This window comes from Equus caballus, chromosome 21 (genome assembly GCF_041296265.1).
Source record: "Equus caballus isolate H_3958 breed thoroughbred chromosome 21, TB-T2T, whole genome shotgun sequence".
NCBI classification, from domain to species: domain Eukaryota; kingdom Metazoa; phylum Chordata; class Mammalia; order Perissodactyla; family Equidae; genus Equus; species Equus caballus.
In genome coordinates, this window is record NC_091704.1 from 63,418,504 (window position 1) to 63,437,516 (window position 19,013).

The 19,013-nt window shown below is 38.8% G+C and overlaps 1 protein-coding gene across 8 annotated transcripts in view; it reads left to right on the plus strand.

Moving 5' to 3' along the window:
* The window catches only part of CTNND2 (catenin delta 2), an 888,536-nt gene that overhangs the window by 458,468 nt on the left and 411,055 nt on the right, over positions 1-19,013 (plus strand). The window lies entirely within an intron of this gene.

The window sequence follows — 19,013 nt, forward strand, 5'->3', positions numbered from 1 at the left end:
GACGTGGAACCAGCCTACATGCCCAGAAACTGATGATTGGATAAAGAAGATGTGGTATATATACACAATGGAATACTACTCAGCCATAAAAAAAGACAAAATTGGCCCATTCACAACAACGTGGATGGACCTCGAGGGTATTATGTTAAGCGAAATAAGCCAGTCAGAGAAAGACGAACTCTATATGACTCCACTCATAGGTGGAATTTAGTATATTGATAAGGAGATCTGATCGGTGGTTACCAGGGAAAAGGGGGGGTGGGGGGAGGGCACAGAGGGGGAAGTGGTGTACCCACAACATCACTAACAAAAATGTACAACTGAAATCTCACAAGGTTGTAATCTATCATAACATTAATAAAAAAAAATAAAAAAGTCAGTCATTAGATCGGTTTCCTTTACTGCTTTTGGCTGCCAAGGAGTTTCCTGTGCTATGCACATTGTTTTTGTTGTCTATTACCCTTAGCAAACTAACCCAAACCTTAGTGGCTTTAACAACAAACACCATTTTACTTGCTCAGGATTCTGTGGGTCAGGAATCCAGGCAGGGTTCATCTGCGTAGTTCCTCTATTACATGTGACGTTAACTGAAGTCATCCACTCTGCTGGAGGGTCCAAGAAGGCTTCCCTCATGTGTCTGGCACCCCAGTGCCCCTCCATGTGTTCCCTGGCTCTCCACATGGCTTGCTTGGACTTCCTCAAAGCATGGTTGTCACCGAGGAGTCCAACTTCCTATAAAGAGGCTGGCTTCTAAAAAGGAGCATTGTGTCACGAAGGGATCTACGGCTGTAAACCTCTTAAGGGCCAGGCTTAAGAAAATAGAAAGTTACGAAACATCGCTTCTGCTGCTTGTTAACGGTCTGAACAAGTCGTGGCCATTCCAGATTCAAGAGGAGGGAGGGAAATAGACGTCACTTCCCACTAGATGAAGTGGTAAGAATTTGCAGCTAACTTTAATCCTTCACACGCCTTCCTGACATAAGTATGTCTAGTTTAACTGGCTAGAGCTGGTTAACCAGGATTAGCTGCGGTGTTGGAGCTGTAGGGTATTAGTCTGAAAGCTATAGGTTGATTTTCTGACCTCTCTGTGGGCTTCTGGTGGTTTGAGCTGAGTCATGAGATTTTGATCACTTTTCACTTCAACTTGCAGAACTCGTTCTTGGGACATGCAAGCAGTGCAATCCCTTCCACCAAAAGAGGGCCCAGGAAAAAGCAAAGGAATTCCATAAACATCCTCTACTAAATGACATAACCTCAGTAAAGAAGAGCACCTAATACTGTTTTGTGTTATAGAAAGATATTTCCACTGACCAATTCTCAGTATGTAGCTTATGTTTACTTTTTTTGTTTCAAAGAGTGATGATACCTTTCAAGGACCCAGGCACTTTAAATTGCTCAACCCCTTTGAGATACACAGTACAAATTTACAGCTTGATGGGCTAGAGTTCTTGATTGACTCTCTAGAAAAGAAAAAAAAGGGAGATATAAAGTATGACCCTTAATGCTTAGTTTATTTTATACAAAAATTACATTTTCCGTATGTTAATACTAAGGTTACGTACTGACATTTCTGTTCTCTATTCCCGAGCACAAAATGCTGTCCCCACTTCCAAATTAGGACAAAAAGAATGTTGGTAGTGGTGGTGGTAGTGGTGGTGTGGAGTGTGTGTGTGTATGTTTGTGTGTGTGTATGTGTGTGTACGCACTTATATGACTATGTTGAGGGAGAGCAAGGTCTAAGCAGATGACGGCAAATAAAGGAACACATATTTACATCAGTTTACTAAATTGACCTTCCGATTCTGGCTTGTCCCGTCACTATAGGGGAAAATAGTCATTTCCCAGGGTAGTGCATTAATTATATAAAATTCTAAATTTTGAGGGGGATTTGATTTTTTGATATTTTCCTGTGTTTTGAAGGTCAAAAAAGACAAAGGAAAGGAAGTGTAATTTTTATTCTTGTTTTGACTTTAAGCCTCTTTTTAAAAAAATTCAAATTTTCCTTACCTAGTCTCTTATTTTTAAACTATTAACCATTTAGATAATAAGGCAAGTCTTCCTTGATCCTGGAGGAGTCAGTTTATTCTATTTTATGCCCCATTCCAACATTTTAGTCCTTTTAATCTTTTTTTTAATATTAACTTTTTTTATGTTAACTCTGAATAGTAAAAAAAAGTGACTTTATTATTCAGTAGTGAAAATTTGGATCAACGCCACCAATTACAAATAAAACAAAACAGAAATTACAATTTCTTTCCTGGTTGTCTCTTTCTGAATAGCAAAAGGAAATGAAGAAATCTCTCCTCTGCTTAGGGTCTCATTTTCTCCTACACTGAGAATGACCTGTGCTTTGACAGATGTGATCATCCAGTTTCTGGAGACCCTTTCAAAATATCACTTTTTTGATGCTTTTGGAAAATCTCTACCAAATGCCAAAGTCTAGTTTCCATGGTACATTTTCTGTGAGAAGGGCTCATTAGAGTAATTTACTGGGGGCTTGTGTGACTTAGAAATGGTCTTAATAGGAACTAAACCAACACCACCAGCTCATTTCATTTAGACCATTAAGCACATTAGGTGATGAAGATTTTGTCAGTTCCTCTCTAGCCAGATTAGACTAACAAATTAAAAATGAAGGATGCTTTCGCTGCCTGTGAATTTCCTGAGCTTCTCTATCAAGGCTCCCTCTGGGGTCCTGCTTTGCCCTATTGCCTTAAACCAACATGTAGGCCTCAGAAGCTGAACAGGGACATGCTAATGACAACTGCTGCTGAGTTCTGATTTATCTTCATATAATTGTCCCCAATTACAAACCACTAGGAACACATCATGGAACATTTATAAGTGAAAATAATGTTTCATTTAATAGGAAGCATGAGTGAAAGAAAGATGGCATTGGACTTAATTAAGGAGAGGAAAATTAGTTTGCTCAAGTCTATAAGATGAGCAGAATTTAAAAACTGAAAAAAGAGAGAGAGATTACTATATAGTGGCATAAAATATAGTGCTATTTGAAAAGGATGGATTTTCCTTATGTATGTGGACAGCACCTTCCTTCCTCCCCTACAGAGGAATAATCTTGCCCACTGTGGCCCTCTCTTGAATCAAGATATATACTGAATTTAAGGGAAAAAATGGTAATATGTAAATTTAGATGTATAAAAATGTAACTAAGGTTTCATTGTTTTTATAAAAGGATTTGTCATGGTACACTGTTAAATAATATGTACACCTGAAGTATTTAATATGCAGGGTAACTGATAGCTAAGCAGCTGATTAGTGAGTGTTTTTATTCCAGTTGAGGTTGTGCAAATCAGAACATTCACTCAATGGATTGCTTATTCCGGTGATGCTTTATGACAGGTATAATAAGAGTGTTAAAGTCCCTTTTTGTCAGTGCATTTCTGATGAAGACAAATCCAGCAAAATAAACAAAGGGTACACTTAGAATATGAAGGGGAAGTCCTGCCTTGTACTGACCACTAATCTCCATTTGTGAACACATGTTTATGAGTTCCAGGCATAGAGCTTCATACTGTGAAATATAAAGATGAATGCTGTTTGGTCTCCATCCTCAAAGAGCTCACACTCCAGCAAAGACAAATATTAAAAAACAAATCATCATAGCATGTTTCGATGAGTGAGAAAGCTGCTCTGGCATCTCAAAGGATGCAGAGCCTCAATCAGCCTAGACCTCTAAGGCGGGTGACTGAGATTAGGTCCTCAAGATGGGTCATTGGGGTCCCCACAGACCAAACATGCTCTGTGAATGAGCTTGGGTTTGACCCCACAGACAATGGAAGACCACTGAAGGCTTTTGAACTAGGGGTTTCATGATCAGATTTCTGCTTTAGGATGTTGATTTCAGTGGCATGGGGGATAACTGATTGCAGCAAGAAAAGACTGCAGGCATAAAGAACAGGAGAGAAGCAGTTGGGTGGAGTGAATTGGGGAAAAGGAGGGGAGGACTAGTTGATAACTCTGTGCCTGGGACTTTCATGTACATTATCATTTAATCCCCACAATAGCAGTCTAAGGGAGCTCATTTTCAGGGCCAGCTAATAATCTGCCCAGAGCAAAATTAAAATATGTGGTTTGTTGTTCAAAAAGCAAATGGTGGGGGGCAATGTCGTTAAAGGTACTAAAACAATGCTAAAGCTTTTTCCTTTCTTCCAAGATCTCTTTCTCTCTCTCCCCCGCCTCTCTCTCTCTCTCTCTCGACTTGTCATAATGTTTTTTTATTTACTATTTAATGTCATTCTAAGAAAAGAAAAGTTAATGTTTTAAATCATTAGCATGAATTTTGCCCTGTATCTTTATGCTGTGCAGTGCGAGATTTAAATGCAAATATCAGAGCATTTAACATGCATGCAGAATCACTGAAATTATACAATTCATATTTCATAGCCCATGCATGCGTATGTATTTCATTCTTACCAGAACAGTGGAAACGATGCACAAATGTACCTCAACTGCTTTTATTTCACTTCTCAATTTGCACATATTCTACCAACATTCTCTTCCTGAAGAGGAAGAAAGAACTGAAAGGAAATAGAGCTGTGGTTGTCATATCTTTCCCTTTCCTTCTGGGTTATCATTTTCAGCATAAAGAGTTGGCTAACAGGGGAATAACATGAGTAAGAAAGGATATGATAAGATTCCTGGATTGTTTATGTTTCTTAGAACATCATTGCCTTCTTCATTCAAAGCAAGTTCTAGTTCAAAGGGACAGCATGGCCTTTGGGGGCCATCACTTCTCCTGCTTAGTCAGTCATAAGCATAACACACTTACCCTGTACTCACCTTGAGTCTTGCTCAACACCAACAACACATCATGGGTCCAGCAGGGCATTGAAAATGCTGTATGTGAATGAGCCAGCAAGGAGCAGAGGACATGCATATTGTGCATATCTTCTCCACTCATGCCATGTTCCATTGTCCTGTTGGATTTCTCTTGCGAAACACAAGTTCAAAGATAGAATTATGAAGGGTTTCGAGATAGCAACAGTAGAGCATTAAACTAAGCTTGGGACCCTCTGAGCATGGGACCTTGAGCAGCTGCATAGGTCTCACTCCCATGAAGCGGGCCCTGATAATGTTATCTCAGTATATATGAGGAGACTGAGGTTAGGCAGTAGGATGTGACTTCGTCTGTGTTCCTCTCAGGCAGTGGGAAATCTGTGATGGTGTTAAAAAATTATTTGATGACACTTGTTAAAGAATGGTAAGGCAGACTTTGTTCAAGGTGGGGGCTACTACAATAGGATTTTACAGTAGGAGAGAGAGATTGGGCTCAACTCCAAATACAACAAGGTAAAATGGGAATTTATAGCCAAGGAGCAGGGTGGGAGTCAGTGGATGGAAAATTACTGAGAGGAAACATCAGGGGTAAGGGGGCATTCTGGCTAACCTGACCTAACAGGATTCTTGCTGGACACAAGCTAGAGTGATCAGACATCCCTCAGGGGATGGTGCAAGATGAGGAACTCCATCAGATATCAAGGGTGATCAGATACCGAGCATGGGGAATTCTGGTTAAATTGACTTAGCAGGATTCCTGCTAGAACTAGACTATAGGAAGAAGGACATGGAACCCAAGATTGGGCCTAGTCAGAAAAAGAGCTCAGCCATTTGCACCAATATGAATGGACCTTGAGGGTATTATCCTAAGCAAAATAAGCTAGACAGAGAAAGGTGCCCATATGCGGAAGATAAACAAACACATAGATAAGAACAGATTAGTGGTTACCAGAGGGAAAGAAGCTGGGAGGGGTGGAGGGCAAAAGGGCTAAAAGGGCACATATGTGTGGTGGCAGATAAAACTAGACTATTGATGGTGAATACAATGCAATCTATACGGAATCTGATATGTAATAATGTATACCTGAAATTGCACAATGTTTTAAACCAATATGACCTCAATAAAATAATTAGAAAAAAAGAGCTCAGAAGAGCCTAACCAAAGTTTGGCCAAAGAGAGAATCTTTGTTCACAGGAAGAGTTACTCCTGTCCCCAGGCGCAGAGGTCTTTATATCACCAGGCCAGAGAGAACAGAAAGCTCCAACCACAGCAATTAAGGGGGGAGGGCTTGAAGGGGCATTTACAATGAGGAATGGATAGGTAGATGCTAAGGATCTCAAAAATGATTTGGGGGAAGAAAGGCTGTAAATATCTTAAGAAGTAGATATTTTAATTTATGGATTTCTAAATGATTTCGTACATTTGGCTGGCAGTACAGTTGTTAAGTGAGACCTCACATTCAAATCCTTATTCTTTCTTAAAAGGAGAACTTCAGGACAAACACAGCCAGCACGTGACGGTAAGACGTGGGGCTGATCCAGCTTTTCATTTTCAAATATCAGATATTAAATGTTGGAAAGAAAGTGATTTTTTTAATGTATGATTTTTTTTTTCCAACACAGCAAATATGGAAAGAAATGTGCAGACAGATGTAATCAAGTAGACCAGTTTCCAAGAGTTGGGATGGTGGGGAGGGGGTTGCGGAAAGAGCTTGGCGCTGCAGTAGCTCCCCCACAAATTAGCAGGAGGAGCAGAGCATTTCTTCGAGGTGAAAGCCAACTTTAATGAATATGCTTCCAGAGAGCCAATGAGTTATATCATGTGAGGTCTCTTGGGCTCACATAGAATGCATTAAGACCTATACTTTGCTCTGCCACTGTAAGCCAAAATCGCATTTTTAATTTTCATGGAAAACATATGGCAGTGGAAGTGAATCCAGGGGCCTGATGAGCAGGGACCTTAGATGTAATGCATGAGTTTTCGTTCAGAAGCAGCACAGTTCCTTGCATCTGACTGGCAATAGGCAGTATGATTGGTATATTATGTTCCAGGGAGAATGCCTTCATTCACAGAACAAAGCCGAAGTGAGCCCAGGGCAGGGTCACCTGAGCTCTGCCTGCTACGAATGAAGAACAAAAAGGACAATCAGTATTGAGCACTGGTTTCTTTTTTTCTTTGTCCTTCCTCTTTCTTTTCTTCCTTCCTTCCTCCCTTCCTTCCTTCCTTCCTTTCTCTTAACTCCACTATTCCCAATCTTTTTGCAATTCTGGTTTAATTATTAGTATGTGGGAATAATCGAGTAGCAAATTGCATATAGAAAAACCAGTTCAGGATAAAGAAAGTAAAGCATACCAATCCATACCCTACTCAATTTGTTTTTACCTTTTTATTTTGAAATGATTATAGACTCATAGGGAGTTGCAAAATCAAATACACAGAGAAGTGTCCTATAACTTCTCCCAGTCCCGCCAATGGCAATATCGTGTATAACTAAAGAGTACAGTATCACAATTAGAAAACTGACATTGGTACAATCCACAGATTTCCCCAGTTTTACATGCACTCATTTATTTATTTATTTATTTTTTGCTGAGGAAGAATTGCCCTGAGCTAACATCTGTGCCAATCTTCCTCTATTTTTTTTTTATTGTGGTCATAATAGCTTATAACATAGTGAGATTTCAGTTGTACACTATTATTGTTTGCCATACCCCATGTAAGTATGCCCCTTCACTCCTTGTGCCTGCCCTCCAGTGGTAACCACTGATTTATTCTCTTTGTCCGTAAATTTGTTTATATTCCACATGTGAGTGAAATCATATGGTGTTTGTCTTTCTCTGTCTGGCTTATTTCCGTTAGCATGATGCCCTCAAAGTTCATCCATGTGGTTGCGAATGAGACAATTTCATCTTTTTCATGGCTGAGTAGTATTCCATTGTGTACATATGCCACATCTTCTTTATCTAATCATCTGTCGATGGGCACTTTGGTTGCTTCCATGTCTGGGCTATCGTGAATAATCCTGCAATGAACAAAGGGGTGCATAAGTCTCTTTGAATTGTTGATCTCAAGTTCTTTGGGTAAATACCCAACAGTGAGATATCTGGGTCACAGGGTATTTCTATTTTTAATTTTTTGAGAGATTTCCATACTGTTTTCCACAGTGGCTGCACCAGTTTGCATTCCCACCAGTGGTGGATAAGGGTTCCCTTTTCTCCACAACTTCTCCAACATTCATTGTTGTTTGTCTTCATGATTATAACCATTCTAACAGTTATAAGATGGTATCTAATTGTAGTTTTGATTTGCATTTCTCTGATGATTAGTGATGTTGAGCATCTTTTCATGTGCCTGTTGGCCATCTGTATATCTTCTTTGGAAAAATGTCTGCTCATATCTTCTGCCCACTTTTTGACTGAGTTGTTTGTTTTTTTGTATTTCATTTGTGTGAGCCCTTTATATATTTTGGAGGTTAACCCCTTATCTGATATATGATTTGCAAATATTTTTTCCCAGTTAGTGGGTTGTTTTTTCATTTTGATCTTGGTTTCCTTTGCCTTCCAGAAGGTCTTTAGTCTAATGAAGTCCCACTTGTTGTTTTTTCTTATCTTTCCCGTGTCTGAGAAGACATGATGTTCAAAGTGATCCTTTTAAGTCTGATGTCAAAGAGTGTACTGCCTGTATTCTCTTCCAGAAGTTTTATGGTTTCAGGTCTTACCTTCAAGTCTTTGATCCACTTTGAGTCTATTTTTGTGTATGGGGACAGATAATGTTCTACTTTCATTCTTTTACATGTGGTGTCCAGTTTTTCCAGCACCATTTATTGAAGAGACTTTCCTTTCTCCAGTGTATGTTCTTGGCTCCTTCGTCAAAGATTAGCTGTCCATAGATGTGTGGTTTTATGTCTGGGCTTTCAATTCCGTTCCATTGACCTGTGTGCCTGTTTTTGTACCAGTACCATGCTGTTTTGATTACTATAGCTTTGTAATATATTTTGAAGTCAGGGATTGTGATGCCTCCAGCTTTGCTCTTGTCTTTTTAGTCTTGCTTTGGCTATTCAGAGTCTTTTGTTGCCCCATATGAATTTTAAGATTCTTTGTTCTATTTCTGTGAAGAATATTATTGGGATTGTGATTGGGATTGCGTTGAATCTGTAGATTACTTTAGGTAGCATGCACATTTTAACTATGTTTATTCTTCCAATCCATGTGCATGGAATATCTTTCCATTTCTTTATGTCATTATCAATTTCTTTCCGTAATATCTTATAGTTGTCTTTGTATAGGTCTTTCAACTCCTTGTTTAAATTTATTACTGGATATTTTATTCTTTTTGTTGTGATTGTAAATGGAATTGTATTCTTGAGTTCTTGTTCTGTTAGTTCGTTATCTGAGTATAGAGATGGTACTGATTTTTGTAAGTTGACTTTGTACCCTGCAACTTTGCTGTAGTTGTTGATTATTTCTAATAGTTTTCCAATGGATTTGTTAGGGTTTTCAATATATAAAATCATGTCATCTGCAAACAGCAAGAGTTTCACTTCTTCATTGCCTATTTGGATTCCTTTTATTTCCTTTCTTGCCTAATTGCTCTGTCCAAAACCTCTACTACTATGTTGAATAAGAGTAGTGAGAGTGGGCACCCTTGTCTTGTTCCTGTTCTCAGAGGCATGGCTTTCGGTTTTTCCCCATTGAGTGTGATGTTGGCTGTGGGTTTGTCATATATGGCCTTTATCACATTGAGGTTCTCACTCTGCCTCTATTTTGTATATGGGTCACTGTTACAGCATGGTCTCTGACGAATGGTGTAGGTCCACGCCCAGGAACTGAACCCAGGCCCCTGAAGCACAGCATACCAAACTTAACCACTAGGCCATGGGGCTGGCCCCTACATGTATCATTTTTGTGTGTGGAGGGGGGGGTGGGGAGGGGTGTTTAGTTCTATACAATTTTATCGCATAAGTAGCTTTATGTAACTACCACCACAATCAAGACACAGGACTATTCATCACCAGAAGGCACCCTCATGCTGCCCCTTTATATCCATACCCACACTCATCCCCCATCCAGAAGGCCTGGCAACCACGAATCTGTTCCCCTCTTCTATAATTTTCTTATTTCAAGAATATTATTTATCTTTTACACTCAGCACAATGCCCTTGAGATTCCTCCAAGTTGCTGCTTATTGCATATATCAGTAATCAGCTCTTTTTTGTTGCTCTGTGTATCTCCTTGGCATGGATGTGTCAGCTTGTTTAACCATTCACCTATTGCAGGACATTTGCTTGTTTCTACTTTTTGGCAATTATGAATAGACAGCTATGAACATTTTTGCACTTATTAAACATTTGAACTGAACCTTCAAATGGTTGAAAGACCACTCACTCCTGCTCATAAGGAAGGAAAGATCTATGTTACCATGAGAGTTGTTCAGGTGCAGTACATGATTTCTGCTCTGTAAGGGCACTAACACTGAAATTTATTTTTACAGATCATCTGATGGTACTCAAAGTCACAAAACAGAAGACCCAGTTTTCTGTTTCTTGTGAAACAGGCAATGGTTATTTGCATAAATTTCCATTAGGTATCTAAGAGGTGTTAGCTTCACTTATATTAATAAAATCATGTCAATTTCAGTCAAATTCAATACTCACGACTTGACACCTATAAAAACAGCAGACTTATGAAGCAAGAGCAGGTGAAGGAAAAGCTGTGAGAAAATAAGTGTGTGTTAGAGCAACAGAAGAGTGGGGCACCTCACACTCATATGCACATTCAACACATAAACACACTTCTCACCCACTCACACATACACACACAAAATCCCAAGAAGCTAGGAAAACATAAACTGACCCCTCCTTTTGCCCAGAGATCTCCCGAAGGTTAAGGAGCTCCCTTCACTGACTGGACATTCACATCAGGGATAATTCTGGGATATTGAGAGAAAAAGACTGAAACTTGGAGTATCTGAGAACCTTGATATAGGCAGCACCTCTGTCAGCAAACACAACTGCTCTTCTCCTGCCTAAGAAGTCGGTTATGAATGATCAAACTGCAAAATACTGTAAGCTCTCTGTATGAGTTACAGTGAACACCACAGATCATTATTAATACAACAATGTATAATGCAGTAGTATACACTTAGCACACAAAACTATTCAATTTTTGGTGGTTTGGAAGCCATTTCAAAATACTATAAGATCTCAGAGTAATTTGATTAACAGTATCCCTTGTCATCGGCAATGCAATTTACTACATTCCAATTTCTGGAATGCCCACACACAAAGATATTGTGGTACTTTATTGCAGAATGTGGCTGGCATTCAGAAATTTTGCTTCAACTACTGTACAGTTCTGAAGTGCTAGCATAAGCATTTAAAAAAATACCTATCCCATGCGTGGAAAGTCTCCCAGAAAACTACAAAGGGAGATATAATGTGAGAATTTTCTAGTTTATAATTCACCATTTGTCCCTTATTCTGATATTGAATTTTATACATAATATGTCTCTTGTAATATAACTACAATCAACTCCAAAACTATAAAAGCATTTGAAGAAGAGAAACTTGAATGCATGTCTTTCCCATGGTAAGAGCTGGGCTTTTGTGTAGAAAATACATTTAGGATGACTGAGCCTAGCGCTAATTCTTTGTGGTTGCTAGAAACTGGAGTACGTGTTTTAAAGGAATTAAGACAAAACAGAATTCATGTGAATCCGTGTTTAGCTCTGGGTGGCCAGCTCAGAAAGCTGACAGTGTTGTAGTACTCTGATACACACTGGAGCCCTATGCATCCAGGCTGCAGTGTGGGACCCATTCCTGCTTTGAGGTATCAATTGCCTGGATAATTTGTCAGTCACCAACTCCAACAAAATTAGCTTAGCAATATGAATTTCCCCTGCCTCAAACTAAAAAGAAATTAATAATAGCAATTTAGGTCTGATTTATTTTCTCCCCAGGTTTTGAAAATAGCAAGTGGAGGTTTTTACTCTAGCAAGAGCAGTGATGGTTGTCAGGAGAGGCATCCTGGCGGGACTGATTAGAAGACTTATGGTTTAAAAGCAAATCGTCTTCCTTTGGAAATCACAGACTGCCTTTTTGCCTTCCCCAGTCTAGTGTGGAAAAGAAAGATGGTTTAGATTCTGCAAAGCCTTTTTCATATTTGTGTGATAAATTGGCCCCAAACATAAACAAGTTGCAGTCCACGTCGTTGACCTCTTGAACTTTCAGTTCCGTGAGTTGGCTGTACTCTCACAGGACTCTGTGGAGAGCTCACTTTATTTATTTTTTTTTAATGTCTTCTATGTTCCCAGCACTGTTCAGTGGGTTTTATATACATTGCATACTTAACTTTCACAAGATTCCTATGGGAAAAGTTCTAGGGTCCCAGGCTCATTTGTAAAACGGGGAAACTGAGGGGAAAAGAGAGTAAGTGATGTGCTGAAGGTCCCACGGACCTGTGTGCAGTAGTGCCTTGAACACACACCTCTTCGTTTGACGGTCGTCCCAGTTCTGTCCCTTACTTACCCGTGCTCTTGTCAGACTGCACAGTCACGGGGAGCTAGCGGTGCATGTGTCTATCCTGCATGTCCAGGGCCATGGTGAGCACTCACCAAGAGTTTGTGGTGGCTTTGTTTTCTCATTTTCTGCAGGACTGGTTGTGACTGGCAGCCTAGGCACAGACACCGCCATGCCTGGGGATTTTCTTAATGTCCACTGTTCCTGTTTTCTCATGTCTGTGCCCATTTTGACCCTCCTGCAGTGGACTGCAGTGGACTCCAAGAGATAAAATAGATTACAGTAAGCCATGACCTACAAGTCCTATAAGCCGTTTTAGCAATATGTGGTGAAACAAGAAGGAATTCCATAGTTGCTCAAGGTGCGCCAGGCCCTGATCACCTGATATAAAAATCACTTGACATAAACTAATTTATTTAGCCCTCAAAATGTCTCCATTTAGGCCCAGATTGTCTGAGTAACTTGCCCAAAGTGTCCTTGACTGAAAGTGGCAGAGCTGGGGTCCAGTCTCAGGGAGCCTGGCTTTTGAAGCCACGCGCTCGGCTGCTACACACAAGGCCTCCTGGTTGAGGAGCTGTGTGGTCCTCTAGCTGTCCACTATGGCCCTGTAAGCATTTTTATAACAGCTGTAAAGTTATGTGCTTGACGAAAATCGTTAAAGCAGAAAGAAGATGTGTGATCTAAGAAAGAAAAGAACATTCTAATCACACAGCGGAGATTTTGTGACATTCATTTGGGAATATATCACAGATACTTATAGAGAGCACAAACAATAGAGAAGGGAAGTCAGTTCCACAGAAAGTTCTGGGGGAAGCAGGGTTACTCACCAACCCAAATTAACAAGGACTGGATACAGGGAGCTAATGTACAAGGGCAAGAGTGGCCTAACAAGGCTCCATGGGGTACACTTCTCACCATTTTTACTGAGTATATGACATTTCCAGTCTTTGGGACTTTTGACCAAGGCCATTATATTTCACAGCCAATGGCTACTCTTGTGATGTGGCTGCATGAAAAGCCATATACTAAGAAATACTTTATATCAGAATACAGTTTTGGATCATATAGATGTCATACATAAAAGGCCCTGTGCTCCTGTGGGCTAGAATCAAATGTCAGTTCTGAAGCAATTTATTTCCTAATAGTTTCTCTGGCTTATGTTTTAGGTGCATTGCTTAACTTGAAAGCCAACCAACAAAAAACTCATAGTTCCTTACCTTTATTTCCTTTTGAACCATATTGTGAGCAATAACACACCACATGATACAGTGTAGGGGTTGATGCTCTGGGCATCAAAAAGTTGGGAAAGAAAATAAGAAGATGTATTTGAGGATGTTCATAGCAGACGGAGTAGCTGTAGTAATGGTTTGCTTTGTGTCTTTTCCTGACATTAAGAAAACTCTCTGCACTTTCATATATATATATATTTTAGAAATGGCCAGGAGGTGGGTAAGGAGACTATCAGGCTGGAAATGATGAGGAAGAAAATCATTTCTCGAAGAACTCACAGGTTATTCTTTGGTTTAAACTCGTTTTTCTCCCACGTCATGCCCTCAGAACTGGAAAGTTATTGGTTGCTTACTTGAAATGTTCCAACTATAGCAAACTTGAAACATAGTAAAAGTGATACTGTCATTTTTCTCATATGCAAAGGAGAGAAAAAAGTAATTATATCTCGAAAACCATTCTTTTCCTCTTTTATTTGTAGTTAACATATTTCAGGATTGTTTTCCATCATTTGAATTTCAGCTATGAGTGATTCTGACAATGATGAGAATATTATATAGAATTGAATCACAAGGATTTATCTAAGCATTGAACTAAACATGTTTTTTGAATGTAATAATCATGACTTTTCCTATTACAAGTATGGTAGGCATTCTTAAATTAATGTTAGCATTTTTCCTTCACTTTTCATTAAGTAAAACATTAGACATAAAAGTGAAATCCCCTTTTTAGCCCTCCTCAGACTTATTTCTTTCTGTCCTCCCTCAGAGGCCACCACCATCATGAATTTAGGTGCAACTATTTGTTGTTTTTTGTTGGTGAGGAAGTTTGGCCCTGAGCCAACATCTGTTGTCAATCTTCCTCCTTTTGTTTGAGGAAGATTGTCCCTGAGCTAACATCTGTACCAGTCTTCCTCTCTTTTGTATGTGGGATGCCACCACAGCATGGCTTGATGAACGATGTGTAGGTCCACACCTGGGATCCAAACCCACAAACCCTGGACCACCAAAGAGGAGTGTGTGAGCTTAACCACTATGCCACCGGGCTGGCCCCAGGTGTATCTTTTTAATCAATATGTTTATATGATCTCTCTCTCTCCTTCTCTCTCTCTCTGTATATATAGTTTAAAGACTCATTTAAACCAAAGAAGACCTTTTGTGTGTGTGTATATATGTGTTTATGTATATATTTATACACAATATTGTCTAGTGTGTGTATATATGTGTTTATGTATATATTTATACACAATATTGTCTAGTCAATGTTTTAAAAATTTACATAATTGAGATTATGTAGTACATAATCTTATGTGCAATTTGCATTTTCCACTCTATGTTTTGCTTTTGAGAACCACCCATGTTAACACATTATGTATCTGGCTAATTTATTTTAGCTGCCAAACAGTTTTTATTCCATGTGTATGTCATATATAATATGTAATAATATCGTTACGTTTGTCTATTCCCCTATTGCTGATCACTTAGGTTGTTTCCATTGTTTTGCCACTGCCGACATGTAGGCATGAACAGTCTTGTCCAAGTCTCTTGGGCGCAGGTGCACAGGTGCCCCTGGAGGCTCAGCCTTGCAGCAGAATCACTGGGTAATTAGGTATTTGCATATAAAACATTACCAGGTATTGCCTCATAGCTCACCCAACTATTTCATTAATTTACTCTCCCACCTACAATGAATGAGAATTCTTATTTCCCATTTCCTCTGCAACACTTAGTATTGTTAGGCTTTTTAATTGTTTGACAGCCTGTGGAGTATAAGGAGATATCTTGTGCTTAATTTTTATTCTTTCAATTCCTAACAGAGTTGAGTATCTTTTAATGTGTTCGGTGGCCCTACATTCTTGATTTTTCTACTGCGCATCAGCTCTACGTATGTTTGTTGACCTCTTTTCTATTTGGTCCTTTAATCTCTATCTTATTGATTTGTAGGAGTTATTTATATGTTCTGGAAACAAATCCTTTGAAAGTTATATGTGTTGCAAATATCTTCTCCTAGGACGTGGCTTGTTTTTTCAACTTGGTTTGTGGTGTTTATGTTTGTATTTTTCTTTTTATCACATAGGAGTTTTAATTTCGGTGCAGCCAAAGGTGTGAATAGGGTAGTTCAGAATGCAGCCGCTAAAACCAGTCGCCCAGAGTGATAATCTTGGCTCCACTAGCTGCTGGCTGTGGGTCCTCCAGCCAGTTCCTTAACATAGTTTTACCTCAGTTTCATTATTTGTAAAATGGGAAAATATTATGTGTCTCAAAAGTTTTGTCATGAAGACTAACTGTAAATCAGTTAGAATATTGTCTGGTATGAAGTGAGAGCTATCTAAGTGTTAGCTACTGGGATTTGTGCTTTTAATATATATATTTTTATAACTCTTTCATAGCATCACTGATTTATGTACGTATTTATGTATTTGTTTAAAGATTAAATGTTACTTATGATAGTCTTTTTTATAAATTTTTTTTCACAATAATTGGGTTCAGGAACTTACACATAGTTATATTTAAATACATATAGACTGATCTAAATTACATATATATTTGTATTGAATTTAATTCATTAGACATTATTTCTATTTCAAGAAATAGCATTTTGATATTGAAAGCAAGCTTCATTTTCTGAAATTGAACATGCCTGGAAGTTACAACTGCTTCAAAAATGACTTTTATATTATATTAAATTGATCGATATAATTGGGAGACAGTTCACCACGAGTAATCCCTAAACACCTGAAATAAGAGTGTCTGAGACATAGGCATTATCTATGTTTATCGAATGAATAAATAGTTTGTTTGCGTTTTTGAAAAGCATCCATCTTAGAGCAGTTTTTAAGAGAAGGAATCAAGCGTGTAAAATATGCATTTGCATAGACTCCTCTAACAGGGAGAGTAAAGTGTGCACTTAAAGGAAAGAAAATCCAAACCAGATTTCTCTTGGGACTTCTGGTTTCTGTGATCAGTCATGCTTTTAATGCATTTTAACTGTGCTAAAGGAATCAGGAAACCATTTAAGTGATTAATGCTCTTTGCCCAAAAGGAAGGGTATCTCTGCCTTGAGAAGATAGTTTCATATTCACTGCCAATGGTATTTTTTCAATTGTGATTAAAAAAAAAAAGTTTCTTCTTGTTCTGTTGCATCATAGAATTGAAACATTTTTGCAAGAGATGAACAAAAGATAAATACTATGTAACAGTGTTATTGTAATCACACGTTTTTGTAGGTGAGTGGATAAATCTCAAAGGATGGGTAAAAGCTGTGGCTGACCTTATTTGTGCTGGAATGACCCAAGACATTGTCTTCCAGCTCTGTACTGTGCACATGGAAGGTAGAGAAGCAAGAAATGCCTTGCAAACTCAAATCATGGCGCATTTCTGTATTATTCAGTGTGACATTTATTCTACAGAAACAAACAACCCTCCAACTTTAGAGTTTTAACACTGCGGTGGTCTATTTGTCACTTATGCTGTGTCTTCTCTGGGCTGGCGAATTCCCTCCATGTACTCAGGAACCCATTTCAACACAGGACTTAGGAAAGAGAGAGATCAGGAAGATCTCATGCCTGCCCTTCTATGCTTGGGGCAGGAGGTGGCACTTGTCACTTCCTCTCACATGCTTTGACGTGACTCCATCTGTTTGCATGGGAGGAAAGTGTGGTCTTCTATGTGCCTGAATGGAGAGCTCGGGGGACTTTGAGCCCTCAAAGAGACTTCCATTGACTGACTGTTACTGCTTCAGGCGAGAAGTAACTTAAGTGTGTTTCCCTCCACAACGTTGGATTATGACTCAGGAATATGAGTTTTGGAGTTGGGCAGATTAATTGAAATCCTTGCTGAGGTCCTTAAGATTCGTGTGGTCAAGTTAACATCAATAAACCTGTTATTCCCCATCTACCAAAAGAGATCTGTGATTGTTATGGATTAGCAGAGCTGTGGTATACAGTAAGTGCTTGGTAAAGGGCTGTACTTGTAAAAGGAATGTAGCAACATAAAAATGGTAAATCCAGGAGGGTATAACATGAGAATAATTTCTTATTGTATCAGAAAAATATTGTATCCACTTTCTGGGGCTTCCATAACAAATTACTACAACTGAGTGGCTTAAGACAAAAGAATTTTATGCTCTCACAGTTTTGGAGGCCAAAAGTCCAAAATCTACGTATCAGCAGGGCTCTGTTCCCTATGAAGGCTCAAGGGGAGGACCCTTCCTTACCTCTTCCAGGTTCTGATGGCTCCAGGCATTGCTTGGCTGATAGATGCATAACTCCTCTCTCCACCTCCATCTTCATACGGCCTTCTCCTCTGTGTCTCTCTCCTCTTGTATGTCTTATATGAACACTTATCATTGGATTTTAGGATGATATCATCTGAAGGTCTTTAACTTAATTACGTGTGCAAAAGCCCATTTTCCAATAAGTAACCATTCACAGTTGCTAGGGATTGGATGTGGACGTATTTTTGGAGGGTGAGGGGCATCATTCAACACAACAGAAATATGAAAGCATTTTCTACCCCTATATAAAATGCCACTTACTTAGTAAATGTGCCCCATAAATGTATTCAGAAGCCATCTCTAAGGTACAGATTAAAGATCTAAAATCCACTTGCTGCTGTGAAACTGATGAGCTATTCATAGAAGGTGCTTGATCAGAGTGAAAGATTTAGTGAAAGAAGTGTAAAAAATCGTTCTCAAAATGATACCTGTCAGTAATTGACATCCAGATTTCTCACCAATTATTGACATATAAAAAAGGGCTATGTAGGAAGTGTTTGCATATATAATGAAAGACTTGTTCATATTTAGATATCTTAAATTTATTTATATATTTAATAAATCATTCACAAGTAATCTATGTTGCCTACATAGCTGCATTCTGCACATGTCTTTGGCGTGTCATGTATGTGAACAACCTTTCTACCTGGGTCCTTTTATAGGATGTATATGTAAAGTAAGAATTTGGGAACTAAATATTCAATTGGTGATAAAGTATCAAAATTTTTAAATTAGTTTAAACTGATAATCAGCTGAAAGGAACTGCTCCTGTGATATGTCTAGAAGAAAGTATAGATTTATTTCATCTTCTTTATAATGATAAGAGGAGAAAGTTGTTTCTTTATTACGCTGCATTACAAAGTCTACATGAAACTATTCAGACTCGTATTTTAAAATTACTAAAATTGGGTAGAAGTGCATGTATGTAGAAGCTATTGTGAGGAATGAGTATAATAGGTTGGGCTTTGTAAAAAATGAACTATTCCCTGAAGATTACTGAACCATGTCCATTTATAACATACCTATACCTGTGAGTCAAAAGAGGTATACGCCAAATGGATTAAAGTTCAGATTCTATCAAAATGGGATCCCTTTTCCCAGTAAGAAGTTAAAGGATGTGCCGTGGAGCCGCTATTACCGCCCTAATGTGCCTTTGTGTCTTACAGTCTAGGGTCCTTGTGTTTCTAACCAATG